The sequence below is a fragment of the Grammomys surdaster genome, unplaced genomic scaffold, assembly GCF_004785775.1.
Source record: "Grammomys surdaster isolate TR1022 unplaced genomic scaffold, NIH_TR_1.0 149, whole genome shotgun sequence".
NCBI classification, from domain to species: Eukaryota; Metazoa; Chordata; class Mammalia; order Rodentia; family Muridae; genus Grammomys; species Grammomys surdaster.
Window position 1 is genome coordinate 1735359 of NW_021604607.1, and position 6913 is coordinate 1742271.

Consider the following 6913-nt stretch of genomic DNA (forward strand, 5'->3'; position numbering starts at 1 on the left):
TATCTTATCTTATCTTATCTTATCTTATCTTATCTTATCTTATCTTATCTTATCTTATCTTATCTTTCCTACTCTTCATGTGTGTGTGTGTCCCAGAGCATATATCTACTCCCCATTCCCCATGTATATTTGCAGCCACCTCTGAACCTTTGAGAGCAGTGGATACTCTAGGAAGAGCTATCTCACTATGTACTCCAGTAGCAGAAGCACTGGGAAATGGAGACACTGGGAGGTTCTGCTCTGTGTTCAGCATTGTGATGTGGCCTTTCGTTTATTCCTCTGTAAGAGAAAGGTTGGGATTCACATACCATAAAGGTCTTCTTTTTCTAAAATACATGAACTTTATGAGGGACTCCCAGTGTGTTGCTGTTGTATATATGACCTGATACTTTGTCTTGAGATCCAAATCCTGTTTACAAAAGGCAAGGTTGTTAACATGAAAGAAAGTTTCAGGAAAAAAAATTCTATCTATGGTAAATTGCAGTTGGATCTTATTACAGTCATTTCTTGCTATGTACCCAAGAGAGTCAACTGATTGAGTTGTTTGCTACAATCACAAAAATTTGCTGCAGTGGAATTTACCTTTCCTGTTCATTAATGTATGACCTCCTCAGAGAAGCTAATTTTACATCTTAGGGGCTTCTGGCCTCTGTGGGTAGGTGTGTCAGCATTTGTCGTAAAAACCTCGAATCATCACAGCCCATACAATGGTTAGTTACATTTTACAGACAAAATAATGTGGAAGAAAGAAAAATCTCAGTAAAACTCCCCAAAGTTTCTGAATAGAACTTCTCACATTTAAGGTTGTAGAACTGCCATTTACAAAGCTTAAAACCAAAGATTCCCAAGACCGCCCGCCCCCAAAAGATTACAATTCAATAGAAGTGAGATGAGGTCTAGAATATGCATTTGACTCCCACACAACGTGATACATACAATGGGAGTTCCCAGGACACAATTTGAGAAACTCTGAAACTAAGGATCTAGAACTGAATGTGCCATGGGAAGATCAAGAATCCTTATTAACAGCTGGATTTGTCTGATGTCTGTCTGTAACCCAGAACATGGGAGGGTGAGGCAGGAGGATTTCTGAGAGCTCCAGATCAGCCTGGGATACAATATAATAAAGCAAAACCAACTAAATAAATACTTCTTACTAAGGACTTTGAATGAAGCCTGAGGACTTTGATATGCTGGCAAAGGAACCCCGTGTGCATAATGAATGCAGACAGCAGTCCTATGTGGATATGTGTTTAAATGCTTAAAATTAGTATGCTGCATTGGAGGGGTTACTTCTTTTTTTTTTTGTTTGTTTGTTTGTTTGTTTTTTGTTGTTGTTTTTTGTTTTTCTTTTGGAATGTCACAGGATCATGGAGTTTATTTATTTTTTTTATACCTCATTCAATCAGAATGGTAGTATTTGGTGACAGACTTTGAGATTAGAGGCAGTTAAAAAGTAATAATAATTTAAAGAAACAGAAACCAGCACAAGTGAAATGTTCTGATTCTTGAGTACATACTCTGTTAACTGGGGCTGCTGTTTCTTCTATGCAAAGAGCAGTGACTGTACTTTTCCCTCAGAAGAAAAGGAAAATATAGATCAGAAGAGAAAAGGGACGAGCAAGTGTAGGAACTGCAGCTACAGCCCTGAACTGTTCACCTTGCACTTGGAGCAAAGCAAGCAAACCAGGCAGAACAGGAAGAGGACCACTGAACGTCAGGAATTTCATCTCCATGTCACTCTATTACATCAGAGATGTGACTGGTTATGCCACACGCAGGGCCACTCCTGTGAGCAGTAGAGAGGCCTGTAGCTGTAGGCCACAGGTGCCTGGGTCCTTGGATGGGTTGAAAATTGGGATATAAAAGCTGGTCTGGCACATGAGAAGCCTTCTCTGAAATTGATGGAGAGTAGGCTGGAAAGGAAACCTTGCTTTTGGTCATGCCCCAGGAATGTGAATGGGATGATGTTATTTGCCTTGCTTCGTGTGTGCATTAGAAATGATTAAACTCTGTAGAGAACAATAGAGAGAAGAAAGAGTGTGGGTGGACTCTGATGGATTGATCATCATCCTTGGAATGATCATGTTGTATGAACATGGTCACACCACACACCACCTTCATCCTTGGACTTCCCAGGTAATAATAAGCTACTACACTGACTGCTTAAGCTTGTTGAAATTGAATTCCTGTCATCTGCAACCCCAGATCCTCTCTTCCCCCATGAGCCTCACTGTGGGCTTTGTTTAAGATCTACTTTCTCTCCTTTTACCAGATGGCAGGGAAATAATTTCTCAGTTCTTATTTCTACTGTAGGACTCATCATCCCCCGTGAACTTCTCTTCATTGGCTTAGAAGATTTTCTAATTATGCTGCCGAGAAGTTGAGTGGGTGAGTGAATGAATGGGTGAGAGAACAAAAATGTGGCTCTGAAGACCATGTTATCCTGTTTTAGGGAAGCCACATTTTAGAAAACAATTCAACAAACATTCTTTTGATTGCAGATAAGGCTTTCTAGCAAAACTGTGACCTTGCTTTAGAAGTTCAGTTTTAAGCCAAAATATTAGATAAATTCAACAAGAGAAGAAGAAGCTCTCTGAAATGTTGTTAAAAGTTAGCAGGGTAAGAGGATTTGAGTTTTTACAAAATGGATGTAGAATCAAAGCATGCACCCCATAATACAGTTTTCTGCTTGCTAATGGACAGTATTCAGGGGAATGATGTCAAAACTCAAGACATTTGGGAAATCTTAGTTTAAAAAGTTAAATAGCTTTCTTTACCATGGGGTTTCTTGGTACTGGATGCTTAAAAAATGAGCATATGCAGAAGGAATTGTGGTATTCACTCTGGGAGAACTGATTTGAGGAAAAGGAAAAAAATGGATTTAGTCAGATTTTTTAACACCTTGATTTTATGCAAAGAATCATATCTTGGTGTAGGAGATGGCAGCATTGACATCTGTACGGCACATCAGTGTAGACTCGGTGCTGACAGGAGGTCCATATTCTTCCTTCCATTCCTCAGGGTCGACATATTCCTTCATTATTAATGTTTTATTTTGTCCTTTCCAGGCTCCTTTCTGAAAATGAAAAATTACCACAGAACTGGAGTAATTGGAGGCAATAATATTTTCATATGAATGGTCTACTTTTTGAGGACCTGCCAGGCATGGGAGGCCACTGGAGTCAATCCCAGGGGAATGGAGCCATCCTTACTGCAAGTTTCATCCCATTCATCACTAAGACACCAGAAAGCCCTACCTATGTTGTGCTCAGATGTATTCAGAACAAAATTTTCGGGAAGTGAAAAAAAAACATTTCTCTCCACTATTCAGCAGGATGTGGCAGTCCTTTCTCTCACCCTCTTCGTCTCATCCTCTTAGGGGATGCTTGCTTCATCCCAGCATCTCTCTGCCTGCTGTTGCTAAAACTGAACACTTTGAGTTATATTTTCTGGACATCTTGTGCAATGTGGACAAAGAGGTCCCTTATTTCCTGGGGCTTGCAAGGCTTCTTTTAATCAAAAGGGGGTCCCTTCAATAAGTTTGAAATAGTACATGGTCCTGTGATGCAGACTTAAGGCTGACTGACTGCAAGCAGAACGCTTGAGTTCTCAGCAAAAAAGAGTTCAGTGGAAGCTTCTTGGCAGCAGTGCTGAGAGTGGCCATGAGGGACAGACGTGACCCAGGATGCTGTGTGACAATGCAAAGCTAAGGTGTCATGTGCCTGGAGAGATAGCCAAGAGGCATATGGACTGCCCTGGTCAAAACAAAAGAACTCCTGAAAGAGAAAAGGATTTCAGAACCCTATGATCCTCAGAAGCAAGGAGCTTCAGATTTCACAAATGATCTTCATCAGTCTTTTTGACAACCACTGTGGAGAACTTCCTTGAGTTTTTGAGTTGGGGGTACCTCCTGTGGGAGAATCTATGCCTGACATTTTACATCCATTTAGAACAAGTGCACTTTAAAGGTCTCAGGTGATTTCTGTGGCATGGGAAGAGGTTGCCTTCTATAAAATACTTCACTAGAGTAGTAGGAGGAACCCGTAGAGAAGAGAAACAGACTGAAGACAGCATCCAAAGAGCTTCAGGGAATGTGAGACACACAGGGACAGGGAGACATGGCCAGGAACTTAGAACATCCACTTAAGAAACAGAAAAAGCAGTAGGCAAAACCCTAAGGGTGGGTTCATTCCACTCTGAGTGAAAGACTTGAATGTTAAAGAAAACCTTAGAAAAGGTGGGACACATCTGGCTAGCTCCGGACCTGACTGCCATGTTCCCGCTCTAACTTCCCGCACTAACAGCAGTCCCGGCTGGCCAGGAGCACTGGCTTGAGATCCATGAGATGCTGGCATGGTCGCTGCCTCCACAGACCAGCTTCAAGGCGTCCAGTCCTGAAAACCCAGGGAATATCCGCCACCCCCATGCGGTAGATACAACAATTCCAGTACCGAGCAGAAATAAGACTCTTAATGCTTAAGGTTATCCAATGGATTTATATATTAGCAAATACTCAGTTCACAAGATGCCCACACAATTAGAGTTGTTAGCCCAATTACCTAACCTTGATATTTATAACTACCTTAGACTGCTAGAGATACTCAGACATCTGGGGCCATCTTCTCTCCTCCTCTTTCCTCTCCCTCCCCATTACCTCTTCCTCCCAACTTCTAGCTCTGCCTACCTCTTCTACTGCCCAATCTAGCCTTTATTTTATAAGTTAAGGTGGGCAGATGGTTCACAAAGTCTCTTGTACACTGATTCACTCCTCATCTGCAGCCCCTCCCAGGAAAGTAGAATTAGCATCAAAATACAAGACCAGGGCTATCCACAAAGTGACTTTACTTCTAAACTAGCCAGGAAAAAAGTCTTGGAAAGGAAACCAAACATTGAGAAAAAAATCGCAAATCTCATTTGCTTGTGCGTGTAAAATGATCAACGTCTTCTGGAAAGCAGTGTGGTAATTTATACTGAGAGTCAGGAGTTATGCATACATCATTTAGCCAAGAGATTCCGGAATTTTGAGGACTTTCTAGAGAAAACATTTGATCTCTACAGGCTTTCAAGCAATAGAGATGTATTCAGTCCACATTTTCCCCTTCTTCTGTAAAACCCAAGACTTTTTGGACCTTCTAATCAAATTAGCCCAATGATCGTTAGCATTTCTTTGAACTGCCCTTTCAAGTTGTATTCCTATAACGGCAAACTCTTTTAAAAACTATTTGAACCACAGCTGTGTACCACTCTGGGTCCTTCAAAGAATGTGTGCCAAGATGACATCAAATATACAAGATTTTGTTAGGGGAAAATGGAAAGGTAGTCAGAAAAGGTGGCTTCAGACTGAGCAGAGATGGAAGCACAGATGGAAGGAACCTTTTAGCCCACAATGCAGTCTGAAGAGAGTTCCGAAGGCTGGCAGGAGCCCTGGAGGCAAACGTAGCCCTAGGGAAATTCTGTGCCAGGAGGAGAACTGGTCTCTATGCCTTCCTGCAGTGCAGTCATCAAATTTAAGAATTTATTTAGCAGATGGAAGAAGGCACAGAGGGAGAGAGTGAGGGTGCAGAAAAGGGAGACACAGTTTAAGACCCTGTGGAGTCCCTGTCTTCTTTGGGTCCCTCAATCCTTCTCCTAACCTTTCCATGGGACTCCTGAGCACCATCTAATATTTGGCTGTGGGTGTCTGTATCTGTCTCAGTCAGCTGCTGAATGGAGCCTCTCAGAGGACAGTTATGCTAGGCTCCCGTCTTCAAGCACAGCAGAGTATCATTAACAGTGTCAGGGGTTGGTTCTTGAACATAGGGTAGGTCTCTAGTTGGGCCAGTCATTGGTTCTGTCAGTCTTTGTTCTATCTTTGTCCTACATTGCTTGTAGGCAGGACAAATTTTGGATAGAAGGGTTTGTGGATGGGTTGATGTTCTTATTCCTCCACTGGGACTTCTGCCTGGCTACAGGAGGTGGCCACTCCACAAGACCAACAAAGTCAATTAACCTGAACCCTTTGAGGCTCCCAGAGACTGAACCACAAACCAAAGGGCATACAAGGTCTGGACCTAGGCCCCCTGCACATACATAGCAGATGTGGAGCTTGATCTTCGTCTGAGTCTCCCAATAACTAGAACACGGGCTGTTCCTGACTATTGTCTGCCTGTGGATCCTGTTCCACACACTGCCTTATCTGGCCTCAGTGGAAGAGGATGCACCTAATCCTGCAGTGACTTGAGGTGCCAGGATAGGTTGGTACCCAGGGGGGACCTCCTCCTTCTCAGAGGTGAAGAGAAAAGGGGAGTGGGGAATGGGCCATATGCGGCAGGGACTGAGAGGAGTGGTCCTTCGATCAAGATGTAAAGTGAATAAATACATAAATTAATGGAGAGGAAAGGAAATCCCGCCTGCCCTGGGGAGCCTTGTGCATTAAGCAGGGGCTCCACTCCCTCAGAGATCCCAGAGGGTCCAAGGGTGATGACTAGGGTGGCTTTTGGCTACAAGAAGTACTTCCCCTGTTGTGGCTTATGTAAACAGCATCCAGGAAGCAGGCAGTTTAACATCAGTCAGTGTGAACAGTGGTGCTCTGCCTAGTACTCAGAATGCTACTGCCATCCTTCTGATCCATCTCGGATATGTGGATAAATGGATGGATGGGCAAATGAATGAACCAGGAGTGTTGTGTGGTGCACATACCTTTATTCCATCACACGAGGCAGGAAGAGGGTGGAGGTGGAGGCCACTGTGAATTCAAGTGTTCCCCCCCCCCCCCCGTTTTCCCAGTAAGCTACAAGCCAGCAGAATCACATGGTGAGACTGTCTCAAGAGCAAGCAAGCAAGCAGACATGCAGGCAGGCGGGTGGGCATGCAGTCAGGCAGGCAGGCAGGCAGGCAGGCAGGCAGGCAGGCAGGCAGGCAGGCAGGCAGG